At 41.4% G+C, this 15684-nt stretch overlaps 1 long non-coding RNA gene across 1 annotated transcript in view; it reads right to left on the bottom strand.

The window, feature by feature from the left end:
• Nucleotides 1-2263, bottom strand: part of LOC137153706 (uncharacterized) — a 30717-nt gene extending 28454 nt beyond the window's left edge. Inside the window, exon 1 of the long non-coding RNA XR_010919882.1 lies at nucleotides 2145-2263. This is a non-coding gene — a long non-coding RNA (uncharacterized lncRNA). The remainder of the gene's footprint in view (nucleotides 1-2144) is intronic.
• Nucleotides 2264-15684: the final 13421 nt, after the last annotated feature.

Raw genomic sequence — 15684 nt, forward strand, 5'->3', positions numbered from 1 at the left:
CCTGGGGTAGATTCCTTAGTAGGATAGATCTGATAAAAAGGAAGAGGAATAGGGAAGCAGGTGCAGCATTGACATCTCTGTGCAACAAATTCAATCTCTTGGATTGCTAAAGAGAATTGTGTCCAGGGAAAAGTTATGTTTTATTCACACCATCATCAGATATATAGTAGAATAGATTTAATGTTAGTCTCCAAATCCTTAATGAAGCAGACAAGATCTGCAGAAATTGGCACCATTACATGGTCAGAACATGTATCAGTGGAAGTAATATTTCAGAACCGGGATAGGCCCCGAAGATCTTTTTTGGAAATGTCTCCAGGACAAAGATTGGGGGTTACAGAAGTTAAAGAGAACATTATTTAAATAAATGATATAGAAAATATAAGAAGGGGTCTTCTCTAGAAGTCAGGTAAAACAGAATCTAGGGGCCAGTTTGTAAGCAGAGTCTCTCAACTTGAAATAAAAAGCTCAAGACAACATAGAGCTAGAACAGGAGATACAAAGTTTATAAGAGATTCTTAAAATTGTATAAACAGTTAACTAATATTAGGGGAAAATCAAATAAGTTGATGACAGAAGCCACTGAAAAAGCCCTTAGGTATTCAAAGCAGATGTATTGTGAAAAAAAATAAAAGTGATAAGCTATTATCTCAAAAGCTTAAGAGCATAAGGGCCATACTGGGTCAGATCAATGGTCTATCTGGTCTGTCTTCTGACAGAGGCCAGTGCCCAATGCCCTAGAGTGAATGAACAGAGCAGGGTAATTACGGAGTGATACATACCCGGTCATCCAGTCCCAGCTTCTGGCAGTGGGAGGTTTAGGGACACCTGAAGCACAGGGTTGTGTCCTTGACCATCTTGGCTAATAGCCATTGATGGACCTATCCTTCATGAACTTATCTACTTTTTTTAACCCAGTTATACTTTTGGTCTTTACAACAGCCCATGGCAACCTGCTGCCTAATTATTTAATTGAATGACCCCTAGTTCTTGTGTTAAGTGAGGGGGTAAATAACACTTCCCTGTTCACTTTCTCCACATGATTCATAATTTTATAGACCTCTATCATATCCCACCTTAGCCATCTCTTTTCTAAATTGAACAGTCCTAGTCTTTTCAATCTCTCCTTGTATGGAAGATGTTCTAGACCCCTCATCATTTTTGTTGCCCTTCTCTGTATTTTTTCCAGTGTTAACATATCTTTGAGATGGGGCAACCAGAACGGCACACACTAGTCAATGTGTGGCCATTCCATGGATTTGTCTAGTGGCTTTGTAATCTTTTCTGCTTTACTGTCTATCCCTTTCCAAATAGTTCCTAACATTGTTAGCTTTTTTGTCTACTGTGGCACATTGAGCAGATGTTTTCAGATAACTATCTATGATAAGTCCAAGATGTTTTTTGGAATGGTAACAGCTAATTTAAATCCCATCATGATTTAGTAAATATAGCTAGGATTATGTTTTCTGATGTGCATTACTTTGCACTGATCAACACTGAATTGCATTTGCCATTTTGTTGCCCAGCACTCAGTTTTGTGAGAGCCTGTAAAGGGGATCAACTCACCACTCTGGCACCTCCTGCTGGCCATTCTGGGGATAAGCTCTGCTAGTCAGTGCGCCCTCCTGTGATGGTGCTTCTGGTCCCATGTCACTCTGAGGACCATGGCATCCCCTTCATGACATGGCCCTCCAACTGTGTCACGATCAGTGCTACCCCTTTCCAGGGGCTGTCTCTGCAATCCTTGTCCAGCCACTTCCCTCAGTGGCAAGTAGTCTACTGTCTGGCCACTTCCCCAGTGGCCAGGGACTCAGGCCCTACCACTACTCCCAGTTACATAGAGGAGCTTGTGTAACTTACATCAACTTCCTAAAGTCTGCTCTGCACACTGCCTCCACTACGCTGTGCCAATGGGAAATGTGTACCCATCAGTGCAGCATTACTCTTTTTTCAGAGGTTGTTTTATTGAATTGACTTCCAAATCGATTGAGTGGGTCTTCACTTCCACTCAATCAATCCAGATAAATCAATCTGACAGTGGTGAATTTGCCACTATCAGTGAAGACATACTCTCAGTCCATTTCCCTGGGCCACTTCCCCACAGCCCTCAGCACCCTCACTGCAGGGCCTCAGCCTACAAATACCTGCTGCCAGGCAGGAGTTGTTCTTCGCTCCTCTAGCCCCTGCTTGCAACACTGCTCTGTCACAGGTGCTAGCTCCCCTCAACCGGCAAAGCAGCTAGTACTCCTTCCTCAAACTCCAGGGAATGACTAAGTGTGCATTGCCCTGCAGCTCTTCTTATCTGGGCCAGCTGGGCCCTGATTGGCCACTCCTTTCAGCCCATCTCTAATTGGCTGTCTCTTGCACAGCCTCTCTAGAGCTCTATTAATCCCTTAGCGGCCACTGTGGGGCTGATGCCCCATCACAAATCCCTTTGTAACTCTTTGCAGTCAGCTTTGGACTTGACTATCTTGAGTAATTTAGTATAATCTGCAAATTTAGCCAATACACTATTCACCCTCTTTTCCAGATCATGTATGAATATGTTGAGCATCACAGGTCCCAGTACAGATCTTTGGAAAATCTACTATTTAACTCTTTCTATTGTGAAAACTGACCATTTATTTCTATCCTATCTTTTAACCAGCTACTGATCCAAGACTTTCCTTCTTATCCCATGTCTGCTTAGTTTGCTTAAAAGCCTTTGGTGAGGGACCTTGCCAAAGGCTTTCTGATTCAAGAGCAACTTATTATTCCACCAATTAAAAACAAGCAGCAAAAGATAATTATACACCTTAATGAAATATGGGCTACTTTTGCTGTGTACTACAAAATCCTTTATACATACCCCAGATATTCCAAGCTCTGAAGTTATTCAAAAATATCTGGAAGTAACAGACTTGCCAAAGATACAAAAAATTGATAAAGAAACTTTAGATAAAGAAATAACAGAAGAAGAAATATTTAGAGGCAATAGCAAGAATGAAAAGTGGTAAATTCCAAGACCTGATGGTTTTCCAGCTGTATTTTACAAGGCATTTAAGAGGTATAAATGGATCCCTCGAGGAGGTACCTTCAACACTATTCTGTTAGGGGAGACAACCTCTGAAAGAAGCTACTGTGGTTGTTCTCCCTAAAGTTGGCAAATACTTTACCTTATGCAGCTCTTGCAGGTCCATATCACTATTGAATTATGACAAAGATTTTAACAAAAATACTAGCTAGCCAGTTGCAGTCCATGTTCTTTGCTTATATAAATGCATATCAGACTGGGTTAATTAAGGATAGGTAAATGTCAGACAATATGTGGAGAGCACTTAGAATCATCCATAATGCCAGACCAAAAAAGATCCATTTATTTTGTTGTCACACAGAGAAAGTTTTTGATAGAATAGAGTCGCACTTTCTATTTCAAGTCCTGCCCTGTAGGGACATCGGCCCCCAGTTCCTTAAATGGAAACTGCTCTTTACACAAGCCCAAAAGCAGCTGTGTGAGTTAATGGGGTTAAATCTCCCATTTGAATTACACAGAGGGACTAGGCAGGGATGTTCATTGTCGCCTTTACTTTTTTGCACTAGCCAGGGAGCCTTTTGCATAGAGGATAAGGAAGAATGAATCAATCACAGGAGTAAAACTTGCAGGAACTTTATGCAAATGAGGGAATATTATATTTATCTAAACTAAATATTTCCCTAAAATTAGTTTCTAAAGAAATCCATGACTTTGGGAAAGCATCTGGATTTAAAGTAAATTATGTCAAATCTGAAATGCTAGTTATACATTTCCTAGACTATGAAAATGCATTCCTCCAGAAAACATTTGAGCACAAATGGGCAACAAATTCTATAAGATAACTGGGAATTCAAATCTCAAACTAGCTAGAAGAGCTCTATCATTTAAATGTCAAAACACTATTTCAGCAAATAAAAAAAGATCTGGCATGCTGGTGGAAATATGAAATTTCTTGGTTGGAAAGAACATTTTGCTAAGGACATCTTTCTTGTTTCAAAATCTTCTGTGGTCATCCCAGATAAAACCCTAACAAGAATACTGAGGATGTTGTTACAATGTACATGGAATAAGAAAAGACCAAAAGTGAGTACAGATACTTTGTACAGACCCATTAAACAGGGTGGACTAGCTGCTCTAAATATTCAATGGTACTATCAAGCTAGCCAGCTAAAAGCAGTAAATGGTTGGAGGGACTATATGAGAAAACACTGGGGCTTTGCTGAACAAGAAAAGTGCAAGAATGTAAACATTACTAGGTAGCCATGCATTAATTTAAAAAATCATGACCTCCAGAAAGGTATACACTTCATTTAGCAAAGACTACGCTCTGGATTTAGGATAGAACTAAAGACAAAATAAGTTATTTTCCCTTGCCAATGACACCCTTTGCAAATAATCCAAATCTTAACCTCTATAATGCACCAGATAGCTTTCTTTGGGAGAGCCATGGAATACATATGGTTGGCCAGGTATTCAGTAAAGAAACTTTTCTAACTTATTCAGAGATCAAAAATAGCCTTAACTGGCCCCTCTCCTATGATACCAGTACTTTCAAGTCACGCATTACATTTTTCAACTTTCTAGAAGGACTGTTTTATTCAGAAAATTAATTTTAATAGAAGTGATGGCATCTGGTCAATTAAGAAACAAAAAAATACACCATGACCCCCTCTGCCCCTGGCTCTGCTCTGGCCCCACCCCCCAGCTGTGGCTCCAGCCTCAGCTCCCAGCTCCGCCCCTGGCCCCACTCCTGGCCAAGGTCTCAGCCCCCGGTGCCCAGCTACGGGTTGGCCCTCAGTCACTGTTCCCCACTCAGTCCCTGGTGCCCACTGCAGCCCCAATCCCAGTCTCAGCCCCCAGCCACCATTCCCAGCCTCATCCCCTGACCGCAGCCCCACTCCCAGACACAGTCCCCAGCCCTGAACATGGCCCCACTCCCAGCCCCAGCTGTGGGGGTAGTGGCGGGTGTGGACAGAGGTAACCTAAAAAGTGACCTAAAAAGTGTGGGAACCACTGCATTAGAGAGTATTGGGATGCAATCCATAACTAAATCTTACAAACTTTTGGATATTTATTATCAAATGATCCTTGGGGAAACTTCCTAGGGCCTCCTGGTGGATATGGTCACACAAAAGGAAATGAAGAATTAATCTCTCATCTGTTAGTAACTGCTTAGCTACTGAGCAGTGGGGGTTGGGGGGAGAGAAATAGCCCAGCCGTAGAGGAAGGGTTCAAAAAAATATGGGAGGTTGTCCTGGTAAAATTAACACACCAGTTACGACAGCCAATAACACACCCACAAAACAGACAGAAGACAAATAGATGCTTAGATATTTGATTACCTTTTACCTCTTAGCTGTTTCAGAAGCAGCAGCCATGAGACAAGATTTTGCCATCAAATACTGAGGTGTGGTACCCACTGAAGTCAAAAGAATATGGATCAAATTTTGCTTAAGTCTACAAAAAGAGTTCCTAACCTAAACTCATCTTAAAGACTTTGGGCAAAATTCCCCCTGTGTAGAGGCCTAGCAAAAAGGCCAATGTATAACCCACTAGTTGCAGTACTCTGGTCCTCTCTAATGGCGAGCGGGGCTGATGAGCTTTCTACAGCCTTAGCTAACAGAGCTAGGTCTTTGATTTAAGAACCAGAGCAGAGCTGAGCAGAGTTTTTCGGGCAATCAAAATATTTTGCAAATTTGTGTCAATTTCAGAAAATTTTTTGGTCAAGAAAAAAAATTTGAAATATTGAAACAATTCATTTCAACATAGTTAAAATAAAACATTACAATTTTTCAGGCTGGATTCACAAAACCAGGGAGGAGGCCCCCTTGCATCTCTAGTCCTTCATTTCCAAATTTTCTTTGCTTTTTTTTTTTAAATAGTTAAAAATGCCTAGAAACTAAATGAAACATTTTGTTCTACCCAAAACAAGTTTTTTCTGACTTTTCAATTAACTGAAAATTTCAGTTTCGGGTTGACCTGAAATGAATTTTTCTTTTCAGTTTTTCAAGATTGCTAGTTCTAGCTGTAATCCAGAGGTCCCCCATTTAATCCCCACTGTTAATGAACACTGAGGGGCACAGTAGTACATATGCGCCACTTCAATTCTGCTTAATATTTATTTTGAGGCCTTAGTATTTATTTTGAGGCCTTATACTTAAGTGAAGTATAATTAGTGCTTAGTCATAGAGTCTAGATATTCTGCTGGCCTTCTGTGCAGGGGGAATGTGATCCTTACTGCAGGGCTGTATTTTAATTACAGCAGAGGCAAAGGACAGATTACTAAGCAAAGCAGGCCCGCTGACAGGGGGGACGAAGGGGGCAATTGCCCAGGGGCTCGGCATTTTAAAAGGGCCCCGGCCTCTTCCACCCACAGCCCTGCCCACACTGCACCGCTGCTCCACCCCAGGCCTTGCCACTTGTTGCATTGCTCCTTCCCCAGCTCCCCCACTTGGCCTCCCCGGTATCACTCACTGCTTGCATTCCTCCTCTTCTCCCCTGCTCGCCCCTTCTGCTGCTGCTGGTCACGTCTTTTCCTTCCTCCTCCCTCACCCCCCGCTGTTGCTCACCTGGGAAAGGAGGAGTGTGGAAGAGAGGAGAGGGACTAAGCAGGGGGCAGGGATGCGGTGCGAGTGGGATGAGCAGGAGAAGGGGACAGGTCTGGGGTGGACTGTGAGTGGGGCTTGGAGTGATGCAGGGGTGGACTGTGGGCAGGGCCGTGGGCAGAAGAGGCGGGACAGGATTGTTCTGCCCTGGGACCTGTAATTGCTGTCGGTGGGCCTGAAGCAAATCATTTATCCACATGCATAACTTCATGTGTTGTATACACTCCCAGTGGAGCTATTCACAATGTGTAAAGTTAAGCATGTGTGTAAATCTTTGCAGGACTGGGGCATTACACTCCAAAATCTGTTTAAATGGCCAGAATAAAACCTAGTAGGACAATTATTTTTTAAACAGCCTATGTGAAAAAGTAGTGCATATTTGTTGCTAATGGAAGTCTTCTATATCTGACAACCTGGCATTGATCAGTTACGTTTAGACTGTAAATAGCTGTCTATGTCTTACAAGCAAAGTGAAGATTCATGTAGTCCCGTGTAGAAAACTTATAATGGGATTTATTTTGTTTGGTGATACAGTATTTTTTCATATTAATCTTTAAGTTATTTAATTTCTCACTCTTTGCTCCTTTCCATGCTACATACAGTTCTTGTTCAGATTTACCTATATATTAAAAGTTGAACTGATTTGCAATTGAAAGAAAAATATCACATGGTAATCCTATTCACTGAGCAGACTGATCGAGATAAAATTAAACTTTTCACAGGGCATTATATGGAAGTAAAATGAATTAAGTGCTTATATAATACATGTAAAGTGGAAAAAAGCTAACATTACAGCTTTAACTATTAAAAATTAACCTTCTGAGCCTGTGTTACACAAAGTCCAAAAATAGAGGCTATCTATAAAACTTCGCTATTAAGAAAGATAACTGGTGTTTTAAAAACTAGGAATACATCTAAATTTAAGTACAAATATTGTACATCTCAGTTGTCCAATTGCATATGGAATATATTTATGTCATATGAAGCACTGAGAATTATTTTAATTACAAAAGTGAATAAAAGATTTACAGGTGCAAACAAATAGGTCATAAGATAATGCAAGCTTTCTTTTCATTCTGCCTTTGTCAATTTTGTAAATATTAAAAGGAACATTGAAATAGAAGTGGGAGGCAGACCTGTTGAAAGCCTCTGGGTGAGGATAAAAGGGATAAAAAAAATCAAGGGTGATGTCATGGCAGTGTTCTACTATAGAACACCTAACCAGTAAGAAGAGGTGAATGAGACTTTTTTAAACAACTAACAAAATCATACAAAGCACAAGACTTGGTGGTGATGGGGGACTTCAACTACCCAGACATCTGTCAGGAAAATAATACAGGATGGCACAGATTATCCAATAAATTCTTGGAAAGCATTGGAGACAACTTTTTACTGCAGAAGGTGGAGAAAGTGACAGGGGAGAGGCTGATCTAGATGTGATTTTGACAAATAGGGAGGAACTGGTTGAGAATTTGAAGATGGAAGGCATCTTGGATGAAAGTGATCATGGAATGATAGAGTTCATGATTCTAAGGAATAATAGGAGGGAAAACAGCAACATAAAGACAATGGACTTCAAGAAGGCAGACTTTAGCAAACTCAAAGAATTGGTAGGTAAGATTCCATGGGAAGCAAGTCTAAGGGAAAGAAGAGTTCAGTAGAGTTGACCGTTTTTTAAAGAGACATTATTAAGCACACATGAGCAAACTACCTCAACGCAAAAGAAAGATAGGAAGTGTGGTAAGAGACATCCTGGCTTAACCAGGAAATCGTCAACAACCTGAAACTCCAAAAAGAGTCATAACACAAAGTGGAAACTAGGTTAAATTACGAAGGTGAAATTCAATAAGGATAAATGCAAAGTACCACACTTAGGAAAGAATAATTAGTTGCACAAATACAAAATGGGAAATGAGTGCTTAGCAAGGAGTACTGCAGAAAAAGATCTGGGGGTTATAGTGGATCACAAACTATAGGAGTCAACAATGTAATACTGTTGCAAAAAAAGTGAACATCATTCTGGGCAGTATAAGCAGGAGTGTTGTAAGCAAGAGACAAGAAGTAATTCTTCCTCTCTGCTCAGCACTGATAAGGCCTCAGGTGGAGTATTGTGTCCATTTCTTGGCACTACATTTTGGGAAAGATGTGTATAAATTAGAGAAAGTCCAGAGGAGAGCAACAGAAATTATTAAAGGTCTAGAAAACATGATCTATAAGGAAAGATTGAAAAAACTGAGTTTGTTTAGTTTGAAGAAGAGAGGACAGAAGGAGGACATGATAACAGTCTAGAAGTATGTAAAAGGTTATTATAAAGAGGAAGGTGATAGTAGGACAAGACAAGAAGTAATTCAGCAAAGGAGATTTAGGTTAGATATTAGGAAAAACTTCCCAACTGTAAGGGTAGTTGAACACTGGAACAAAGGAGGTTATAGAATCTCTGTCACTGGAGGTTTTTAAGAACAGGTTAGACAAACACCTGTCAGAGATAGTCTAGATAATATTTAATCCTACCTCAATGCAGGGGACTGGACTAGATGACCTATGGAGGTCCTTTCCAGCGTTACATTTTATGATGTCTAATTAAATTTTGCCCCAAAATTCAACTTTGTAAAGGCAAGCTCTTGGAAAACTAACACCAATGGGCTCTTTGTTTTAATATATACGTTAAAAAAAAATCAAACCTTAATAAAAAGTCCTTTTAGTGTTTGTAAGCCAAACACTGAAAGTAAAACTGACCATTAGCAAAATTAAAACTTCATTGATTTTGATTGTCCAAGATGAGATAAATGCAAAAGTAAAAAAGTAAGAAATACATTGATTTATTTAAATAATTGTTTCACTTTTAATAACCTAAAATGTTATTAGTAACATAAGAAAAATAATAGTTTACATCATATGATTTTTAAATTGACTCTGTCCCTTCAGTCGAACTGTACCTACTGCCAGCAGTGTCCAAAGCAAAAGACAGGATCCTCAGCTGATATAAATCGATGCTGCTCCCTTGAAGTCAGTGGAATAACAGCAATTTACACCATCTATAGATTTGACCCACATCATTTTAATTATAACACTGGAACAAATACTGATTTTTGATTATCTAAAATAGGTGTTCAATAATGAGTACGTGCAAAAAATTTTCAAAAGCACTGAAATGATTTAGGAGCATAAATCCTATAGACTTTCAATGAGGTTTAGGCTCCTAACTCCCTAAGGCACTTTTGAAAATGAGAAATAGGCCCCTTAATCACTTCAACACTTTTAAAAATTTTACCTCATGACTAATGCATAAAAGCTTTCAATAGCTGGATAGTTCAAGAGATTGATAATAGGAAGCGGATTCTTTTACCTCTAGGTCAGTGGTGTGTGTGAAAGTGGTCCAAGCTGATAGTGACAGTGGATCAAATGCTCTCCTCTCCATATGAAACAGAGAAGAAAGCAAATGTGTGAGAAAGTGAGCCACAGTCCTAGAAGGGAGCTCCTGCAAAGGTAGAGGCAATACCCGATGTGTGAAATGACATGCTTTAATTATTAGTTATAGTGATCAGGGCGTGGAAATGGAGGGGGGAGCACTTTATTCCCTGAGGGAAGAGGTACTACACCTATAAAACAAATTGTCATTTGGATTACTGCCACTGTGTCTCCCCATCACAGATCTAACCCAATGTGGTGGGAGTTTGTAGTCTGCAGCTGCAGTGGGAGAACCAATGGTAGCACAATAGTCAGCTAGCCATGATGCCAGCAGAAAGGGGAGCCTTGGTAGCCAGGTGGAAGGTCTTGGGACCTACATGCCTAAGCTGTATGCAGAGACTAGACCTGAATTTCCCATTGATCCGCGGTCCACACAACAAAACACCTTTCCCCAGCATTCTAGAAGAGGGTGTATAGAAGATGGGGCCCTGAGAAGTCCTATTTTACCCCTTCAGCAGACATTTCCACAAAAAGAAATGGTTTGTTTTAAAGTGCTTACTGCCTGACAAAAGCGCTTATTATAATAAGTTGATGGGTTCCGTTCAGTTCCAAGTAAGCGGGTGTCGCCACCCAAACTGGGATACGTAGTGGCAGCCTTCTCTAGACTAGACATGGGCTCAAATCCTCATATCAATGGGAATTAGGTGCCTAAATACTTTTGAAGAGCTGAGCCATGGAGCCATACTACCCTCTCACCTCAACACATGGTTGAGGCATGTTGGTGGGGCTGGCTTGTAATATTGTATTGCTCTTCTAACCTTGCAGTCCCATGCCCGGTTCTACCTGTCCCATGGTTAATTAAAGGGAGAGCAGTGACTGGGGATAAATTATTTCAGTGGAGAATCCTGCTTAAAAATTAATGCCATAGCATGGCCGATAAAAATTAAATTATGGCTATTTACAGGAGGGCTGTTATATCACGTCATATTTTGATGCATAATTATAGAAAAACTGGGGAAAAAATCCCAAATATTCCAGTATCATTTATTATACAATAGGAGCTCATATAAGACACTGCAGTAGCTCACCAAAGCTGTGTTTCCATTAGACCAAAATAAGAAAAGCCAATAAAAGTGCATTCCTAATTGGTCAGTTAATTCAAGAAACATGAATCTTAGTATTATTGAAAGAGGTCCTGATCCTGACAACACTTATGCATATAAATCTTGAGACAAGTGAGTAATCCCAATGGGACTGCCCAGTGGTCGAGCCAAGATTTGCAACTGGCGAGAGATGGATAATTGGAAGTGGATTTCAGAGCGAATCCACACAGCACTCAACCCCTGTCCCCGAGGGCTGGGCGTGGCTTCCCTCTCCAGGTGTTGTAACGTGGTACCCAGGGTTGCGGCACCATTCAGGTTTGGCCCTACGACCCCCTCGGTCATGACGGAGGATTGAACAGGCCAAATTTGAATGAGTGGCATTGTGATATAGCACAACACCATGCAATCCCACAGGTCAGAAGTCACTGCTGCCAGGTGAGCATGGGTCAGGCTTGATTTCCAGCCCTGGGTGAAAATTTGAATCATACACCTCCTTTTGTCAGTGGCATAATATGCTTGAAAAGGCGCCACACATACACCTGAAGGCCACTCCTGTATTAGCTAAAGATACTCACACATGTAAGTGTTTGCAGGATCAGGGCCTCTCAAGATGCATTCCAAGTCACCGCTGATTATTTCTCATTTCAGTATTAAGAAATAATTGCATGTTAACGTGATATTATAGTTAAGATTTTACGTGGATGTGGGAAAAAAAAATTCAGACTGCCGTTCCAATGATAGACCTTACTCTGTCTTATTATGTATATATAATATACAGATGTTTTAACTGTGTGCATTGGAAAATATTACCTATACACAAGAACAAAGCTCTAGATATGTCAAGCTACTTCAGCAGGTTAAGAGAGATTCAGCTGATTTTACACTGAAATAACCAATGCATCTTGTTAATATATTTCCATATGTTAACATACATTCAGATAAAAACACACTATGATCATTGAAATTAATGCAAGTACATTTATTTGAATGTGTAGATGTCTAGCTATATGGATATACTTAGATAGCTTAACAAAAAGGGATACTGAATACATGCAGTCTCCTATTTTTCATCTGTTTATAGCGGCTTTATTCCTTAACCATTTTTTTTTTCGTTCTTAGCAAGGCACACGTTCCATTTTGGAGACCACATTTATAACGAGTTTCACCTTTTAAAATGAAAGTTTGTGTTAATTGAGCACAAAAAACAACTTCATGCGAAATCTTTTCTCAAGGCACATGCACTGATTTTTTCCCATGCCCTGATCATTCAAAAAACATAATCGGAGAAAACTTGCCAAAAATAACCACCTTTGGGGCCAGTAACAAATAAGAGAAATTCCACTTGTAAAGTAATTTGTGGGGGAAATGTAAACGCACCTGACAGTTTGAAAGGAGAATGAAAGGCTTTCTTAACCATAATTTTAGCCTTGCTGATGGGAGGCACTATAATGAAGGCTATGCAAGTTAGGTCTCTCATCCTGAGACTTATGCAAACTCAGGTCTGCCAGTTTGGGGGGTGGGGGGCGGGAATCATTGGTCACCAGGGCTCCCAGTGGGGGTCGGGGGAATTAAGTCTAGTCACAGAAAATTCAAAGGAACATATCCCACCTTACGCCTATTATCCCAATCTGTTGTTTTTCTAGCTCCATGAGTTTACACTGTTCTTTCTGGACAAGTAATACAAGATTTGTGTCTTCTTAGGACCTTTCGGTCTAATTTAGGCATAGCACATGAAGTGGTGACTAAAGAAGGTAAGAGTGGGTTTATGAGAAGGATCAGGAGCACAACAGCAAACGAAGAGGCATGGATTTGGTTATGTACATAAATCTTGCATGATTCACAGGACCAAAATGGCCAGAGTAACTTCAAAAAAACTGCCAGACATCTTTTACCTCTCTGACCAACCCCCTCATCCATGCCATCAGTCAAAACCCTCCCGTCCGTATCACTGTTCTATTACTCACATTATCCACAAGCATCTCTCCTCCAGCATTTAAAAAAATAACATAAGCAAACATTTCAATCAGTAATTAAAAGCTCTGTTTAAATTATGCAATATGTCATCATATATGCATACCAGAATCCTGTAGAATCTGCTACCGTGTAACTCCTTGTCTTATATGTGAAGCGGTGTTAAGGTGAAGTATTAGTGAATACAGGAAATATTACCAGTCAGAGAATTTGTACATAGCCTTCTCTGTTTCATTCTACTTGTTCTGTATTATCTATGTCTGAGAAAGTTTTGGTCTGTCATTTTAACAACGCGAAAGGAGAGCAACTGCGTATATCATTACACAGGAGAATAAAAATAAACCCCCTATTGCCATGCCTGGAGTACTAACACTAATTACACTTAATATAAAATTCAAGCAATTAGTTATTGGTCTAACAAATTCAGGCAAGGAAGGGGTTTTGCTTCAGATAAACCGAAACACACAGCAAGCACATCATCATCTACATACATTCGATCAAAAAATTGTAGGTTTGATTTTTTTTTTAAAGGTGAATACAAATATTTTAATGTCAATTACCGTATGACTGATATTGCACACACATACATACCACCCACACACACCCCTGGAATACTACTAAAATATTGGTTTTACCTACCTAAGGTAGTAAGCCTTTTCTACTTCAGTGGACCTTTTCCTTTCAAATCTCCTGTAGAAATAATTGTGGAATTACAATATGAACCAATTATGTACAGGAAAGCTTGTTTATGCAAACTCTCTAACCCAAGCTCAATCCCTAGACGTTATTCACTTCCCCAATAATCCACTAGATTATCCGAACATGTTAGAGTCCCGCAAATCATTTCGATAAACGAGCTGGTGCTGTGGACAAAATTACTGCCTGTATTTTTTTTAGGCAGAAGCTCCATTTTATATTGCTGGTTAAGCAAAAAGGGGTTACCTCGACATGCTTATTGCGCAATAAAACCCGGTTTTAATTCGTTATTGTTTCGTGCGGCATTGGTCCATTAGTACATTCAAAATGAACCAAGTGCAATAGCTGGTTTTGTTACTGGCCAATGCCTTGGGTTATTTCCCACAGCATTGTTTTTAAAAGAGCGGTGTTGTTGCTGTGTCTGTAGTGGGGGGAACGGTGAAATGACACATTCCCTATAGTGACACAGAGTCACTTTGGCGGGGGAGAGGAAAAACGGGCAGAGACAGATTCTGGCGACATGTTTTGGTGGTGACCCCCGTGTTGATTCTGGGCCGATTTTCAAAGGAAGGGACACGCGGGAGCCTGTGTAATGACCAGAAATCTGGAACTGGCGCAGACAAGTGCCCTCCTAGGAACTTGACTGGCCTTGACCACAAGAAACACCTGATTTCGTGAGCCAATATGGGCGCAATTGAATCCGACACTTCCATGACTGCCCGGCTGCGTGCACCTGATTTAGCAACGCGGGCAAGGCTGGTCTGAACTGCATTGGCAGAGTGCGAATTAGCTAGGGAGAGCCTTGGGCGGGTGGGGGACTTGCTCGGGCGGGCTGTCTGCTCCTCTGGAGATTCCTGCAGGTTGCTGCTGCTGCTAGCCGCAAAAACCTTTTAATTTTAAACGCATCCTTACTTGAAATAAGACTGAGGCTGGAGGTTTAAGGCAGAACCGAATTAAAAAAACCCCACACCCCATTGAACACCTGGGCTATTGTTTTACAACTGAGTTACAATTCTGCCTCTCACTTCGTTTTTGCAGCACTTGCCTTGACTCCAAGAGGCAGGATTAACATTTAGAAAAGTATATGCTGTTCTCCACGGGCAATGGCTTTAACGGACCTGCTGTTAGAAAATGTCATCAAAAGACTCTCGCACTCTGCCCAGATGAAGCGGAGCGGCTGGATTTCAGGTTGCAGTCAGGAGAGCCGCTGGCAATTGAAAATGGTGTGTGGGTAACTAATGCATTCCTGAACATAGACCTCACCCCAAAGCCAGGGAGAGAGGAAAAGAAATCCAACCACTCGGTTGCCTCCGATCTGTACGTAATAGGGCAACACTTCACCAGCAAAAGCAAGACAGTCAGGCCAGTCCTCTTCAGCCTAGCCTCTCTCTTCCCAAAGCTACACCCCGGTAAAAGGAGGTCCGGTTAAAAGCACCCATCCGTGCACGCTGCGTGCGGACGTCCAGGCCGGTTGACCGTGGGAATTCAGAGCCCTTTGCCGGCAATAATTAAAGTTACAAGGTTTTTTTCTCTCCCTGCTTTACTAACGTTGCCTAAATTGCCTCCCTCAGGGCATGACCGTGCGGCCAAGCGGGACGCAGAGCTGGCCCCAGCCTCATCCGAGTCCAAAACTCCTTCAGGGATGAGCTGCTGGAACCTTTAGCAACGCAGGCGCTGCCTGCCCCAGCCCAGCCCCGCCCCGGCCCGCCGGCCGGTTCTCACGCGTTGACCCGCGGCTTTGTAGCGCGCCCATTGCGAAGGGCGGTGGAAGTTGGCTGACTAAGGAAAAGCAAATAGGGGCGACTGGCCCTGACGCGGAACCAGGCCACGCCGCAGCTAGGGACCAGGCTACAAAGAAAGCGACCTCCCTCCGTTAGCGGTTCCTCCT

Source organism: Emydura macquarii, unplaced genomic scaffold (assembly GCF_026122565.2).
Source record: "Emydura macquarii macquarii isolate MOO-44397 ecotype Brisbane River unplaced genomic scaffold, CSIRO-AGI_Emac_v2 contig_1253, whole genome shotgun sequence".
Classification (NCBI taxonomy): domain Eukaryota; kingdom Metazoa; phylum Chordata; order Testudines; family Chelidae; genus Emydura; species Emydura macquarii.